Here is a 16,394-nt window from a genome sequence, read left to right as displayed (position 1 = left end):
GGACATCAGTGAACAGATTTGAATTGCCTCCTTGATGGCATGATATCAAAACACGGGAGCTGTAAAGTTTGATCTGGCCTGCAGGCTGCTCTCTGATTATTAGTTTTTAGCCTTTGTTACCAAACTCAGTGGGAAATTGAATTCTACACGCAAAACGGTGACAGACTTTGGCAATATTCTGCTGGTTTTAAACATATTTGACATCCTCACTTTGCAAAATAGAAGTCTCTCATTTATGTCTTTCTGTCTCTTTATTTCTTTCTCTCACTTCACTTTTTCTCTTTCATTCTTTCTTTATTTCTCTCTTTCAGTTTTGTTTTTCTTTTTTGTCCATTTTTCTCTCTTGCCATCTGTCTTTCTTTATTACTTTTCTTTCTTTCTTTCTTTCTTTCTTTCTTTCTTTCTTTCTTTCTTTCTGTCTTTCTTTCTTTCTTTCTTTCTATCTTTCTTTCTTTATTTCTTCCTTTCTTTCTTTCTTTCTTTCTCTCTTTCTCTCTTTCTATCTATGTCTATTTCTTTGTCTCGCCAGTTTTGTACACCTTTCAAATAAAACTGACCCTTTCTATTTCCCCCGCTTTGTCAACGAACATCACCATGTAGTTTTTTTGTTTTTCCCCTTCAACTCCACTGTCATATTTTGTCGACTCTGTCAGGGTTTTTCCTGAAACATCAGAAGAGTAGGCAGGCTGACGTTTCGGGCCTAGATCGTTCTTCAGCATTATTTCCGAAGAAGGGTCTAGGCCCGAAATGTTAGCCTTCCTGCATCTCATGTTAGGTTCGTTTTTGGAGACCCTCGTGACCTTATTGCAATAACGAGACACTGACCTGTTTGTAAAAACACAAATCATTTATTACAAAGCAAGTACAAGCTGTGGAGGATCACTGACCTCAACACAGCACAGAGTGCAGAGTCTTGTAAGCGATTCTCCCCGAGCAGGGGACTGTCCACACTTTTGATACCTGATCGCGTGCATAATACAGAAAGCAATTCTTCATCTCACAATGGCATGATACATGAAACAATCAGTACATCTGAAAATAAAATGCCACAGAAACAATTACTACATTGAAAACATAAAGAGGGCAGGATACAGTATTGATCGTTCATGAAGTGACTGCAAATGGCAGGAGGTGGCTTCAAGTTGCTGAAGTGACAGAATGGAATTTCAAGCTGAAGTGTCTAGCTTGAACAAAAGTCAGTGCCCTGGCCCCTTTAGCAGAAACAGAGGTTACATTCTTTACAGGACCTCAGAAGTCTCACACCTTTACAAACGCTTCCCACCTGATCTAATTTGAGACAGTTTCCACATACCCTGTGCAGGAAGATAAGGATTTACAAAGTTTATACCTAATTCTAATTGCGCAGGAAGTTTGAATGCAGTTTCTGCATACCTCTGTGTAAGCAGATAAAGAGCATTAAATTATAGAGAATATAGAAATCAATTGGACGTTATCCCAATAACATCTCACCCTGATGCTGCTTGGCCTATTGTGTTCATTCAACTCTGCACCTTATTATCCCAAGTGCCTTTGCCTATCTCGTCCACTTCAGTAGGATTTCAAACACACTTTACGCTGTCTCTTTAGTTTTGTGTTTCCGGTTGTTCTGATACTGCAGTGATGTGCTGAATTGCTTTGCTGCTGCTTCATTGTTTGCACGATCCTTAGTAGCGTGAGACAAACTCATCTTCAGAGTTCCGTTTACCGGTGCGCTCTACTTAGGTGCACAAAGAGAACTTATCCTGTTGTAAACTGTTCGCCAGTTTCTCACACGTTTCAAATAAAACTGACCCTTTCTATTACCCCAGCTTCATCAATGAACTGCCCCACATAGTTTCCATTTATCAACTCTATTGTCCAAGTTTGTCGACTCTGTCAGGTTTTTCATTTAAATGTCATTGAGCTTCTTAAAAGCTCCTGCAACTTTAGGTCTTGTGTGTTTCCAATTTCCCACCATCCTGTCTCTCGACCTTGAACTTGACATGTCACTTTCATGTTGATTTTGACCAAAGCTGTCTGATGAACCCCTGATTTCACCTCCGTGTGCATAGTTGTGTCTGTCAGTGAGCAGGGAGCAGTGTTACGCCCCTATTATCTCCACGCCAGAATCAGGATTGAGGATGAAGCTATCGTAGCCATTTCTGAATCCCCTTTAATCTTTTGCTCTTCCCCTGCCTTGTGCGCAACACTCTCCAGCAAGCTGTCCCCATGGTGTAATGGTTAGCACTCTGGAGTCTGAATCCAGTGATCCGAGTTCAAGTCTCGGTGGGACCTCAAATTGCTGTTTTTCTGCCAGTTGGTTAACTTGTGGCATGACAGGGAACTCTGCCACTGACACAGGCCTTTCAGCTCCGACACGTCAGAGCACATCAAATTTCTGCCGGAGCAGGAAGCACAGAATGATCCAAACGCTTCACGGGGGATTCGACAGTTTAATCTGCCTCCGGATGAAGTGGAAAGCCGGTCCTGTGTGTGTGGCCACCAGAGATTCACAAGTACCTTTTACTATCAGAAACTCGCGGGGTGGAAGTTTGTCTCCTTCAGCCCCGGCCGGAGTTTTTGGGAAATTAATGGATCTTGTGAAGCTGATTATTTTTGCTGGTGGAAGGAAGGTTCCACCGAAATTTGTATTCACTCTCCACCTGGTGAGCCACAGAACCATCTGTTTTGCAGCTTGTTAAAGCTCACAATTGAGGGAATTGCCTCACTGATCAAATTTTCATCAGCAAGCTCTCCATGAGCTTTGCAAAACCCCCTGCTGTTTGCATTGACAGCTTGGAAACTATCTTTGCCTCAGAGATAGCAGGAACTGCAGATGCTGCAGAATATAACATAACAAGGTGTAGAGCTGGGTGAACACAGCAGGCCAAGCAGCATCAGAGGAGCAGGAAAGGCTGATGATTCGGGCCGAGACACTTCTTCAGAAAAACAAGTCGGTTCTCAGCCCGAAACATCAGCCTTGCTGCTCCTGTGATGCTGCTTGGCCTGCTGTGTTCATCCAGCTCTACACATTGTTATCTAAGAAATTAAGAGGGCTGGAAGAGACCACAGCATGTCCCTGGCAATTAGAATGAAGACGAATTCCAAGGAATTTTATGCATATATTACGAGCAACATGGTAACGAGGGGAAAAGTAGGTTCACTCAAAGACAAAGGGGTGCAATTAGGCATGGAGTCAGAGGAAATGGGTGAGGAATTTCTCTGAAGAATGGTCGAGGCCCAAAATGTCAGTCTTCCTGATCCTAAGATGCTGCTTGCCCTGCTGTGTTCATCCAGCTCTACACCCTGTTAATCGAATAGATCCCCTACAGTGTGGAAACAGGGCCTTTGCCCCAACAAGTCCACACTGTCCCTTGCAGCCTTCCACCCAGACCCATCCCCCTGTAACCCCCACACTCCTGAACGCTCTGAGCAATTTAGCATGGCCGATCCACCTAGCCTGCACATTTTAGGACTGTGGGAGGAAACCGGAGCGCCCGAAGGAAACCCACACAGAAACAGTGAGAATGTGCAAACGCCACACAGACAGTTGCCCGAGGCTGGAATCGATCCCAGGTCCCTGGCGCTTTGAGGCCGCAGTGCTAACCACTGAGCCACCGTGCCACCCACATTATCTCTGGCATCTCTGGATTTTCCAGCATCTGCAGTTCCTATTATCTCTGATACAATTATCCAAACAAAACTTGTGCCACCTGCAAGCTCCTGTACTATGTCCCAACAAACCATTCCTATTCATATTTCCACCCAAATGTCCATTAGATTTTTGTAATTAGACCCACATCCACCACTTCATCATATTGCACTGTTTTGGCTTCCTTGGCCATTTCAGAACTACCTAGGAGTCGAACATCTTGCAGTGAGTGTGGAGTCACATACATGTCAATCTGGATATCCCTGAGAGATTTCCATCTGTAAGGGATATTAATAATACATGGTTTCCCATGAGTAAAAACAAAGGAATGTGGATGCTGGAGAATTGAAACTAAGAAAAGAGAAAGTCGACGGGTCTGGCAACATGTGTGGAGAGAGAAGGAAATGCAGAGTACACGTTTCAATCCCGGTACATCTCTTCATCAGAATCAAATTTCTTCAGTATTTACCAAGATTGTCCCCCATCACCTCACTGAACTGCTGCATTCCCACCCAGAGATTTAGTTTTCCTTTATTCACTCACAGGATGTGAGCATTGCTGGCTAGCATTTATTGGCCATCCCTAATTAACCAGGGGGCATTTCAGAGTCAACCATGTTACTGTGGGACTGAGGTCACATGTAGGCCAGGCCAGGTCAGGATGGCAGATTCCAGTGAAACATTTGGGCTTTTCCCCCTTACAATCAACAAGGTTCAACAGGAGAATTTCATTTCCAGATTCTTTTAGAACATCAGATTCACATTCACATTTGAACAACAGCCTTAGCAGGATTCGAACACACATCACCAGAACATGGCCTGGTTCTCTGGATTAACAGGTCTGTGAAAATACCACGAGGCGATTTACTCGCTGTGACATTGGCAGTACAAGGCAGGTTTGAAGTTTGCAAATCAGGACCCAGTGCAGGACAACGGAAAGAAGTTGTCCGTAAGTGTTGTGTCTTTAAATTTATACCCTTGAGTGTGATTGTGTTCAAAAGTACAAGCGCTCTTAAGTCAGAAATATTTCAATTGGAACACCTTGTATTTCTAACTTCCTTCATTCGTCGGATGAGGGCATCGCTGACTCGGCAGCATTTCTTGACCATCCCTAATTGCCTGGAGTGTAGCTGACAGTCAACCACATTGCCATGGGTCTGGAGTCACATGTAGTCCAGACCAGGTAAGGATGGCTCTTTCCTTCCCTAAAGAACATTCGTGAAGCGGATGGGATTAACCAACAATCGACATTGGATTCATGGTCGTTCTTACATTCTTAATTTCGCATATTTATTGAATTCAAATTCCACCAACTGCCCAGCTGCCATGGTGGGATTTGAACCTAAGGTCCCAGAACATTATCTGGGTCAACAGTCCAGTGATAATACCACTCGGCCATCACCTCCTGACTAAGAGAGTACAGTCCATTTATAACACCAGCTGGAAGGGGACAGGATAAAGTTTATTCCATGAAATGATTACTATATTTCAGAATTTAAATATCTTCAGAATGACATTGATGAAAAGTTTAATAGCATCCCTTAATTCCTGTCTGAACTTACTCTGAGTGCCGGCATAAATTATTGGGTTTATACAGGAGCTTATTATCTGAAGTATATACCCACTTTTTTCCAGGTTGAAATTGGCGTCATTGTAATTGGAACCTCGGACGTCACATATTCTCAATTCAGACATCGAAAAATGAACACACAAATATCATCCATAACAGATTGAAACTGCCCGAGATACAGAAGAGCATGATGATGGACTTTCTCTGATTGTACACCTCCGTGTCATTCAGATTTACCGCCTGTTTGCCGACACAGAATCTTTTGCAAGTTTGAATGACATTTAGAATTTGTGTGACAGTCACAGCATTGAACAGTAAGATCAAAGCAAATGGAAGACAAGAGTTTGAAATGCTATCAATATAATCAAATACAGCCCATGCAGGTGAACTATAAAATATGGACTTAATTTTGCAATGCCATGAAATGTTATCGATTGTATATAATGGTTCATGTTCGAAATAACAGAATGTATATTTGAGAAACCTCTTGCCACGATCTGTCCCTAAAACCACAGCTGCTACTTTCCCAGTGCAAATATCTTTTCTTCAGGTTCGGGCAAGAAATGGCAACAAAATGATCAATCGTGAATACGACAGTCACCCAGACAGAACAATTGCTGCTTCCAACCATGAGAGCAAAATTAACACGACAGACTTGGGTACCATACAGGACGCTGGAAGGGAAGTAAATTCCAACAATACAGTTCAATATTACAGCTGTAATAATGACTAGTAGGTCTGTCACTGCCATGCATAAACGGTAGTAAGTGACGCATCTGGAGAGACAGCACCTTCCTCTGGCTAGGATCACAATCACTGCCAAGTGAGCTGCAATATGAAAAAAGACCCATTATCCGGGCAATGATGGAATTGCAATAGTGAGTGAGACAGTGTGAATACAACCATAAGACCCTCAGGTTAAATTCAACGGACTATTTTCGAAATGGGGAAAAAATGTAGAAATCTGAAGTCACCTGAGGGCACAGCCTGAGAGTAAAGGGAAGAGCTTTAGAATGGAGAGAGTGCCAGAGAGTGGTAAATCCATGGTATTTACTGCCACAGAAGGTTGTGGACGCCATGTTACTGAGTGCATGTAAGACTGAGTTCTTGATTATCAAGGGGAGCCAGGGTTACAGGGAGAAAGTGGGAGAAAGGGGTTGAGGAACTTATCAGCCATGATTGAATGGCAGATCAGACAGGATGGGCTGAATGGCCAAATGTCTGCTCCCATGTTTTATGCTCTTATGGAAAATATGAAGAAGCTGTTCGTAGTGGTTGGGTCTTTAAATATATTCCCGATTGTGTTCATGAACACAAGCCTTCTTCAGTCAGAAACATTTATTTTGGGATCGGTTGTATAGTACAGTCTCTTTATAGCACCAGCTGGAAGGTAACAGGCAGACGTTTATTCCATGAAATGTTTATTATACATTATACATGAGATACAGGCTACGAGACTAGGTGGTATTGAGGTTCACACGGAAGAGGTATTAGAAATCCTTCAGAAGGTGAAGATAGATAAGTCCCCTGGGCTGGATGGGATTTATCCTTGGATCGTCTGGGAAGCCAGGAAGGAGATTGCCGAGCCTTTGGCATTGATCTTTAACTCGTCATTGTCTGCAGGAATAGTGCCAGATGACTGGACGATAGCAAATGTGGTTCCCCTGTTCAAGAAGGGGAGTAGAGACAACCCTGGTAATTATAGACCAGTGAGCCTTACCTCAGTTGTTGGTGAAGTGTTGGAAAAGGTTATAAGGGATATGATTTATAATCATCTAGAAAAGAATAAATTGATTAGGGATAGTCAGCACGGTTTTGTGAAGGGAAGGTCGTGTCTCACAAACCTTATTGAGTTCTTTGAGAAGGTGACCAAACAGGTAGATGAGAGTAAACCGGTTGATGTAGTGAATATGGATTTCAGCAAGGCGTTCGATAAGGTTCCCCACAATAGGCTGTTGTACAAAATGCGGAGGAATGGAATTGTGGGAGATATAGCAGTTTGGATCAGAAATCGGCTTGCTGAAAGAAGACAGAGGGTGGTGGTTGATGGGAAATGTTCATCCTGGAGACCAGTTACTAGTGGTGTACCGCAAGGGTCGGTGTTGGGTCCACTGCTGTTTGTCATTTTTACAAATGACCTGGATGAGGGCGTAGAAAGATGGGTTAGTAAATTTGCAGACGACACTAAGGTCCGTGGAGTTGTGGATAGTGACGAAGGATGCTGTCGATTGCAGAGACACAGATAAGCTGCAGAGCTAGGCTGAGAGGTGGAAAATGGAGTTTAATGCAGACAAGTGTGAGGTGATGCACTTTGGTAGGAGGAACCAGAAGGCAAAGAACAGGGCTAATGGTAAGATTCTTAGCAGTGTAGATGAGCAGAGAGATCTCGGTGTTCATGTACAAAGATCCTTGAAAGTTGCCACCCAGGTTGACAGGTCTGTTAAGAAGGCATACAGGGTTTTAGCTTTTATTAATAGAGGGATTGAGTTCCCGAACCAAGAGGTTATGGTGAAGCTGTACAAAACTCTGGTGTGGCCGCACTTGGAGTATTGTGTACAGTTCTGGTCACTGCATTATAAGAAGGATGTGGAAGCTTTGGAAAGGGTGCAGAGGAAATTTACTGGGATGTTGTCTGGTATGGAGGGAAGGTCTTACGAGGAAAGGCTGAGGGGCTTGAGGCTGTTTTCATTAGAGAGAAGAAGGTTGAGAGGTGGCTTAATTAAAACATATAAAATAATCAGAGGGTTAGATAGGGTGGATAGGGAGAGCCTTTTTCCTCGGATGGTGACGGCGAGCTCGAGGGGGCATAGCTTTAAATTGAGGGGTGAAAGATATAGGACAGATGTCAGATGCAGTTTCTTTACTCAGAGAGTAGTAAGGGAACTGAACGCTTTGCCTGCAACGGTAGTAGGTTCGCCAACTTTAGGGACATTTAAGTCATCATTGGACAAGCATATGGACGTACATGGAATAGTGTAGGTTAGATGAGCTTGAGATCGGTATGACAGGTCGGCACAACATTGAGGGCCGAAGGGCCAGTACTGTGCTGTAATGTTCTATGTTCTGTGTTAATATTTAAACATTTTTGCAATGAAATTAACAGAAAATTTAATGCCACTCCTTAACTCATGTCTGAACTTACTCTGGGTCCCTGCGTAAATAAATGGGTTGATGCTGGAACTTAAGATCTGAAGCATATACCCACTTTCTTTCAGGATGAAATTGGGCTCACTGTAATTGGAACCTGAGAAATAACTTACAATTTTTATCCGGACGTAGAGAAATGTTAATACAATTCGTAACCATAACAGGATGAAACTGCCCGTGATGCAGAACAGCAGGATGATGGCCTTTCTCCGATTGTTCACCTCCGTGTCATTCAGATTTTCCACCTGTTTTCCGACACGGAGTCTTTTGCGAGTTTGAATGGCCTTTAGACTATGTGTCACAGTCACAGCATTGAGCAGTAAGATCAAAACGAATGGGAGACAAGGGTTTGAAATGCGATCAATCCCATCAAATACAGTCCATGCAGGAGATGTATAGAACATTGCCTTAATTTGGCAATGCCATGGAATATTACCAATGGTATATAATGGCCCATATATGAAATATCAGAATGTATTTTTGAAACAGCTCATGCCACAAACTGCCCCTGTAACCACAGCTGTTACTTTCTCTGTGCAATATCGTGTCTTCAGGTTCGCACAAGTAATGGCCACAAAACGATCAATAGTGAATATGACAGTTACCCAGACAGAACAATTGCTGCTCCCAGCCATGAGAGCAAAATTGACACTACAGACTGGGGTAACATGCAGGACGCTGGAAGGGAAGTAAATTACAACAATGTGGTTCAATATTACAGCTGTAATAATGACTAGTTTGTCTGTTGCGGCCATGTATAAACGGTAGTATGTGATACATCTGGAGAGACCGCACCTTCCTCTGGATAGGATCACAATCACTGCCATGTTAGCTGCAATATGATAAAGACACATAATCCAGACAATTTTGGAAATTGAGAGAGACAATGCGAATAGAAGCATAAAACCTCAGGTTAAGACACCAGCAACCTTTTTCTTTGAATGAGAGTGCAGCCTCATGGTCTGGATAGACAATGGAAAATTCACCTTTACCTCACTGAGATACAGACATGCCATTTAAGCAGCATTGTTACTGGAGCTGCACAGGAGAATCAGAATAAGGCATTTGCTTAGTCAATCATACAAATTGAATTATCACTTTTATGCACTTATAGAATGATACTCCTCAATGATCTTTCCTTCAGGAAAGATTCAGAGCAGGAACAATTCAAAACCTTGACTTGGTACGGTCTTAACAATGTTCATTCAGAAACCATCAGTGTCAGATTCCTTTCAAGATCAAGCTGGCACTAAAGCAGGAATGGATTTAGAGACTGAGAATGGAAACCAGGCATAATGTGGTACGGAGAGAGATAAATATTACAAATAAAGTGGCCATTGTATTGTTACCATATGTACACAGTTTTGTTAACAATTTTCCACAAAATAACATCATTTCCCTGTTATCTTCAGCTCTGGAATTTTAATCTTCTGAATATTGTGACTTCATATGAGACATATAATCGTAGCGTGAGAAATGAATAGTGATCATAACTTTGAGATACAGCTATGCCTTGGCTGCAGCAAACAAAGAATTCATTTAACCTTTAAATTCAATATTCTTCCTCTCTAATCCAGCATGCCAACCTGTCACAAAAGGCAGGAGGGTTAGAGAGGTTCTGAGGACAATTATCATTCACCCAGAGGATGTTGAGCTCGGGAAAGAACTGCATGGGAGCATAGTCAAGGTGGGGAACCTCACAACCTGCAAAGAAAGGATGCATATCAGCAAATGAAATGTTATAACATGCAAGGCTGTGGGTTTGGTGTGGAATCAGAGTGTTTTTTTGTTGGAGCAGATGTGATGGCCCTTTTCAGCACCATACTGCATGAAATTTCATTGGTTACATTCCTGCGATCCAGACTATGAAGTTGAGCACTATAAGTTAATATTCAATGCACTTTAGCTTCCATTTCAGTGAGAAACATTACATGTGGATATCTGCAGAACTCCACATCATGGCATGTATCAACATGTTTCCCTTCATAATTATTTCAAATCAACCTGTTTGGATAGATTGTGAGACATGTACAGGGGAACTGGGACTTGAACTTCTGACTCAAAGGTTGCAACACCGAATGAAACAAGATCCTTTGCTATGATGATGAGTGTGGTAGACCAACCGAAAAACATAGGGCACAATTCCTCTGAGGTCTTTTGACTCAAACACCATGTTCAGAAGAAATGGTGTTCCACCACAATTTGGATGAGAGTGACTGAATTCAGATCCCAGAGGGCTCACCATTCCAGCATGGAACATATTGCTAACCATTTAGAATGATTGCAGACCAGAGACCTTTGCATGTTGTGTGAATTTCGTGAATTGCATTGCATGATAGGAACAGGACATGCAATTATTTCTCTACCATCAGTTTATGCAGGTTAGGTCACACCTCAGACACAGATGGTACAGAATACCAATCTCCATGGCACAGTGATAGAGACCCAACTGTGTTGTCACAAGGCCCTTTTTTGTTAGATTTCTGAAGTTTAGGTGCTCACGAGATGGCCCATATCCAAAGCTCCCTGCAAGCACATAGTTAATGTTATTTCATAAAACCTTAACCTGCATTTGAGAAGCTTACATTCTCCAAGGAAACAATTGAAGGGAAGGCTTGACACAAGAACTCAAAAAATTGAAAAACCAAACAGCAGATAGCTGATCCACTGTTAGAAACATTGCATTAAATGATGTTTTAAAGGCAATGTTGTTAAAGGAGCAAACCATTATACATGAGACAATAAAATATTTCGTGACAAGAGAGAAAAGATAGTATAGCCAAAGCAGCGATATAGTTGATTAATAGAATTGTATCTGAGGAGTTACATTAATATGCTCAAAGCAAATATCTTTCCAGGAAAGACTTTCTAACGCTGAAAGGGAAAATGTTACACAAAACAGACTCGTGATCACAGCAAATTTGATTTCACACAGCTCAAATGAAAATGACTTTCAAAACATACAACAAATTCCAGTCCCATACCTGGCACCCCGATAGATGAAAGGATGGGATAATAGATTCCAAACAGCAGAACTTTTGGTGCAGAATGCATGTTGGTGAGATATACTAGTCCACATTCAGTGTGTGAGACATTTGTACCTGATGTGATCCTCGCAGAAGCATTTAGGTTTATTTGAATTTGGAAATTAATTGCAAAATTGCAACAACCAAAAATAACTGTTTTGAAATGTTTTTGGGTTGATGTCATGAGATATGAACAGTGGAACTGGGAGTTGAATTCCTGACACAACGGTTCATACATAGTATAACACGATCCTTTGCAATGACGTTAAGATTGGCACACGAACCCAGAGCTGTCGTGCCATAAGTGTGGTGTTAGACAGAAGTGCAGCCCATGGACAACGTAAAAATGACTGAGGTTGACAATAGAATTGAGAATAAGGAGCTTTATTTAAAAAAATCAAATAGAAATTAAACATAACATAAATCAGAGTGTTTAAGAAATGATGACGATAATAGATAGGCAGCTAACATAAAAATGTTCTGGATATTAAAATGGAGTCCATCACACATCGAAGCAGATGTGAAATGGGCAGAAGTTCTTCAAGTTGTATGACTGTGGGTTAAAGGAAGAAGATGTTGCTGGTAGCAGATGGATTACCAGCAGGAGGTTATTTGTGAGTGAGCGAAACTGAAACCAAAATACTGAAACATTTTTATTGGACTCCACTCCATACGGATTTGCCTGAATTTTGAAAGACATGCTAACGTGTCAGGTGATTCGAAAACCTCAGGCAGTGATAAAACCAGCACCTTTCGCACTCATTCCCTCATTTGAGGAAACTTCTTACAAGGGACTTTATTAGTTGCAGAACATATCGGGAGTTGTTAATCAATGCCACTCCTGACAATGCAAAGCCATTCAAGGTGTGTATCGATGCGAGCAATGTGTGTGTTGGTGCTGTACTCTCGCAACAAGATGGTGAGAATACAAAAAGACCTATTGGATATTTTTCCATAAATTTGATTATTCATCGACAGAAATGTTTCACAAGTGATTTTGGTGTTGGCATTACAAATTTCCAAAATGTATAACGCCAACAATATGTATTCGAGACTAGCGTATTTGGAAAAGAATTTGTATAAAATTTCCAGAATGTTCAGATGGAGTTTACTACTGAAGTCATTCAATTTGAAAATTATACATGTCGCAGGATGAGGGAATGTAGTTGTCATTGGGCTGTCACAACTATCATGAAGGAAGGCAGAGGCTTTCGGTGGTAAGAGAAAAACAAACTGATGAATCCTACAGTGATCAACGTTTGTATATTTCAGATCAATGTAATGTCTATGTATTGTGGTGTACTCATAGAGTAAGATCAAAGCATTTTAAAAATGAAGCCATCTTTGTTTATTGATGGTTGTCTTTTTCCGGGGGTGGCAAAACTATGGCTTTGAAAGGAACATTTTGTGCTGGTCTTATTTAAATGAGGAAAGATTGAGACAGTGGAGATGAACAATCTGCTGCAATGCAATAAAGTAATTAGCTTGTGAGGCCTTGTATATTTTTTCAAGTTGAGAACAAGAGAAGCAACTTGCATGAAAAGGATCAAGGTTCCACACAACAAGAATGTTTCTCAATGTTTCAGCATTTGCTGGGTTCGTGAAGCAGGATATTGGAGCTATTGGTCCCTCTTTTGATTTGGAGCTCAAAGCTGGGGGTGTTCTGTTCCTGCTGTTAGAATTTCACATGAGACAATCCACTTTACTCAATTTATCTTTGTTAATGGTGTGTTTATGGGATACAACTACATTCAATCAGTTCATTGTTAGTAGTTTACTGAGCCAATTCTTTTCTTCTTATTTTGCTTGTATTTTAACTCAGTGCAAAAAGTTTTATGTTTAAGCTCGAGTAGTTTAAGCAAATGACTTGCTTGTAGAATAAAACACCTGATACAATTTACCTTTCAAATCGGAAAAGGTGAGGTTCTCGGCTCAATTCGGGAATCTTAACATATTTTGAGGGGTTTGGTCTGATCCATAACATAGGATCTCGTCACAGTCGACTGGGAACTGTTCATTGCAATAAGTGTGAAAGTGGGTAAGTCTGACAGTGGGTAAGTCTTACAGTGGGTCTTAGTTGGGTAGTCTACAGTGCAGAAGTGGGGGCATTCAAACTCGAGCCGACGGGAGGCAAATATTGGAGCAACAGGTTCATATAACCCTGTATACCCAAGACAATTCAGGGCTGGATAAAGAAGAACAGAAAGGCATTAATCAAGTGCAAAGGAAGGAATTTAGCTGTGACCTGAGAGGAATATACAAAGTACAACAGGGCACTTCGGAAAGCGATTTGAAGAGCAAATTGGGGGGATAAGAAAGGAATTACAAACTGGGTTAGGGAGAAGCCTAAAATATAGTATAAATTCATAAAAGAGATGAGATTAACCATGGAAAGAGTAGGGCCCATTAGGCACCAAGGCAGGCAACCGGTGCATGAGGCTGCACGATATCAGAAGGGTGTTAAAAGAATATTTTTTAGACTTCGGATTTGAAATGAAAATTGTCGATATCCAACGATGTCCTATCAGGATCAGTACTGGAGCCCTGACTGTTGGCTCGATGTAGAAATACGATAAATGAACATGTTAGGGAGGGCAATGTTAAGCAAATTTGAAGACGACACCAATATTGGTAGAATGGCTAACAGGGGAAAAGATGGCCGTACGTTACAGGAAGATATAATGGGTTGGTCAGTTGAGCAGGTCAGTTACAGAGTATATTTAGCCTGGATAAATACGAGGTGATGTATTTTAGAAAAAGAGACAAGAGGGGATAATACTTAATGAATTATAGCGCCCTGGGTAGCCTTGAGGAACAGACGGATCTTGGGGTAATTATTTATAGATCCCTGAATTCAACACAGTATGTGAAAAGGACAGTTAAGAGGGCATATGGAAGATTAGCTTTCATCAGGCGTGGCATAGAGTATCAGAGCAAGGAGGTAATGTTGGAGTTGCACAGAGCATGAGTCAGACCACAGCTGGAGTACTGTGTGCAGTTCTGGTCAGCGCACTATGGGAAGGATGTGATAGCATTCGAGGGGGTAGAGAGAAGGGTCACCAGGATGTTGCCTGGGATGGAGAAATTGGGCTTTAAGGAGAGGATAGATAGGCTTGGAGATAGTAAGAACTGCAGATGCTAGAGTCAGAGATAAGACAGTGTTGAAGCTCGAAGAACACAAAGGCCAGGCAGCTTCAGAGGGGCAGTACAGTTGCTTCAATTGTTTTCTTTAGAGCAGAAAGGACTGAGGGGGTACATGACTGAGGTGTATGAGATTATGAGAGCCATAGACAGGGTGTGCGAGTATTTGGATTTGTTGACTCAAACAAAGTTGGTAGTAAGAACTGGTCAGGTATTTGTATGGTTATCAGAGGAGGCACCTGGGGAGAGTAAAGAGATGAAAATTACCGTCCTAAGTATATATGACCTACTATCAGAAACCTACAGGAAATATTTTTGGAATTTAAGGAGGAAACCTTGATGAATGTATATTGATTTTGAAAGAATCAGACCATTTAGTTACCATTGGTAGATAGGGGCATTAAAAATAAATCAAATGTATGATGCTCCTGGAGAGACAAGGACTTTGGAGGGGTTTAAAAATCAAATCCTGAGGTATTGAGAACTCATGTGGAAGACCAGAGAGTTAGAACTGCAAGATTAGCAGCTGAAATTGCTGATGGTTATGGGTTGGTTCATAAAACAAAGTTTGGCTTCTGGCATCAATTTCAATCCATGTGGGATAGAAACTGGGGAAAACAGAAATCCTCAGGTGGTGAGGGAAAAGGAGATCCCACTGAAGGTAATAAAGAAAGTTTACCTTGGGTTAAAAAGAAAACACATGGCAGGGAGGGGAATGGAAAGGCAAGTTGAAATCCTCAGGCGATCTCACTGTAATAAAGTAGGCCGCATTTAGTCACAGTGCTGGTGGTTTTGAAAAAGCACCGGGCAGATGGATGTGGGAAAACAGGAGGAGCCAGGAATATGGATGAAGTGGCAACAAAATGAAAAGTGGAAGCTAAAAATCTGCAAAAGAATGAACAACCTGGCGAGGAGTTGGGTGAAAATTAAGTGCCAGATCTCTTTAAAGAATTTCCTTCAGTGGGTGAGGGGCTCTCACGCATGGCAGGAGGGAGTGGGTAAAAAATGTAAGATTTTAAGAGATATGGGATCAAGTCAACAGTTAGGAGATATGTAGTTCATAGGGAGTATGCCAGAAACGGTGTGAATATGTGGAATTCATGGTGAAAAGAGTTTTGTTCCATTGTATAAATTGAGGTTGGAGAGTCCGGTGAAAATTAGTGAAGTGCTGGTGGGAGTAAGAGAGAAATTCTTGATTCAGGAAATACAGTTAATCCTTGAGAATGAAACAGCTGGATCACAGATGGGAGTGATACCTCCTGTTGTTGGAAGGCCAGTGGAAAATCAGGAAACTGCAGTGTGACCAGAAATATATCCGGGGATTTTTCCTGACCATGTGGTAAGAATGTCCTGAAGCCAAAGACAGAAACAGGAGGATAATTATTGTACCAGCTCAGGCAGGTGAGAGGGAGATTGTTTGTCTGTGATTGTGGTTATTTCATGTCCCAGCAGGGGGAGGCAAAGATTAAACTCTGTGTGTGAGAGTGTGTGTGTGTGTGTGGAGTGCAGTGTATTACAGCAGAGGTGGATGAAGTGTTGTATGCCTACTTGTCTTTCCATTTATTTGGTCTCATGATCTCATGGTGTTTTTAATACTTCCAGGGATATGTGTGTTACTGCCCTGGACAATACAAATGTGTTCTGACCAAACCTACTCATCATCAATAGAGTCACAGGACGATACAGGATGGAAACAGACCCTTTTGGTCCAAGCAGTCCGTACCAAGCGCTATCCCAAACTAAACAAATCCGACCTGAAAGCTCTTGGCTTTCTCTCGAGGAGAGCCAATAGATGCTATCTACCTGGAATTCAAGAGGGCCTTTGACAAGATGCACGACAGGAGGCTGCTGAGTAAGATAAGGGCCCATGGTGTTAGAGG

Source organism: Stegostoma tigrinum, chromosome 45 (assembly GCF_030684315.1).
Source record: "Stegostoma tigrinum isolate sSteTig4 chromosome 45, sSteTig4.hap1, whole genome shotgun sequence".
Classification (NCBI taxonomy): Eukaryota; Metazoa; Chordata; class Chondrichthyes; order Orectolobiformes; family Stegostomatidae; genus Stegostoma; species Stegostoma tigrinum.
The sequence above is the reverse complement of the archived record's forward strand: the minus strand, read 5'-3'. Positions refer to the sequence as shown.